At 48.4% G+C, this 1,444-nt stretch overlaps 1 protein-coding gene across 3 annotated transcripts in view; it reads left to right on the forward strand.

Moving 5' to 3' along the window:
* The window catches only part of C19H19orf44 (chromosome 19 C19orf44 homolog), a 46,025-nt gene that overhangs the window by 41,745 nt on the left and 2,836 nt on the right, over positions 1 to 1,444 (forward strand). The window lies entirely within an intron of this gene.

Below are 1,444 nucleotides of genomic sequence, written 5' to 3' on the forward strand. Positions count from 1 at the left end.
TTTATTTATTTATTATATGTAAGTACACTGTAGCTGTCTTCAGACACTCCAGAAGAGGGCGTCAGATCTTGTTACGGGTGGTTGTGAGCCACCATGTGGTTGCTGGGATTTGAACTCTGGACCTTCGGAAGAGCAGTCGGGTGCTCTTACCCACTGAGCCATCTCACCAGCCCCGGAAAGCAATTTTTACACAACACTGAGACAGATGCTTGACCATGCCGCAGTTCATACTATAAACAGATGTCAGAAGGTGGCATCTACATACACAGTGCACAAGACCAACTTCCAACACATCCTCAGATCTGGACTGTTGTCATTACCCAGCTTTAGGGGGAATCTTGGTACCCCATATCCATTTCCTCTTCCCAGGACAAGGGGTAGCAGCTAGGGTTTTCCCAGTGTCTTCTAATCCTGAGAAGACTTTGAAGTCTGAGGACAGTTCAAGATGCCAGCACTGAAGCAGAGTGCTGCTGGCAACCAGAAGCCTGCTTCAGGGAACACAAGGCACTGGGGAAGGGACAGGAGGACACCCAGCAGTCTGTCTCCAGCCACCCAGCTCCTCACTCGTCACACAAGTGTCAGGGGCTCCCATGCTATAGGCCACGAGTCTGATCTTAGTGACGAGCATATTCTGAAAGTAGCTCTTCTCATCATACCCAGGACTTTCCAGATGTTTCTGTCCTTTCCATCTGTGGTCTCTGGCTCCTTTTCTGTCTAACATTGCTCTAGGCCTTTTCTTAGCTGCTCACTCCTCCCTCTCCCCTAGGGAAAATGGCTGCAGTTCTGGCTTGATAGCTTGTTTTGAATTTGGCACTTAACTGTGACCTTGTTGAAGCCAGGGTGACACACACACACACACACACACACACACACACACACACACACACACACAACCTTTTAGGATTTGTTCATTGAGTCAAGGGTCTCATGTAATTAATCTAGGCTGGCTCCAAACTGAACATGTAGCTGAAGATAACCTTGAGTTGATCCTCCAGCCTCAGTCTCCCGAGATCTGAGATGATGGGTCTGTGTCACTAGTCGTGGTGCATAGGGTGCAAGGGATTGAGGGTTTTGTGCCAGGTAGCAGAGCTCTGAGGACTGAGCCACACCCCAGCCTGTCTTTGGGAAAAACCTGAATTAGCTATTTAGAAAGTCAACAGTGGGGATGGAGAAGACAGTGGTGGGGTGCTTGTGTTGCAAGTGTGAGGACCAAGGTTCCAAGGTTTGGAACTCTAGACCCCACATAAATGCTAAATGGCTGTGGGACCCAGAATAAAGTGGACATGTGTGGGGATTCCTGCCATCATATGCATACGCTACACTCCACTCCACTCCACACTCCACTCCTTCCCCCCCCTTCTTCTTCCTTCTTCCTTCTTCTTCTTCTTCTTCTTCTTCTTCTTCTTCTTCTTCTTCTTCTTCTTCTTCTTCTTCTTCTTCTTCT

The sequence above is a fragment of the Mus pahari genome, chromosome 19 (assembly GCF_900095145.1).
Source record: "Mus pahari chromosome 19, PAHARI_EIJ_v1.1, whole genome shotgun sequence".
NCBI classification, from domain to species: Eukaryota; Metazoa; Chordata; class Mammalia; order Rodentia; family Muridae; genus Mus; species Mus pahari.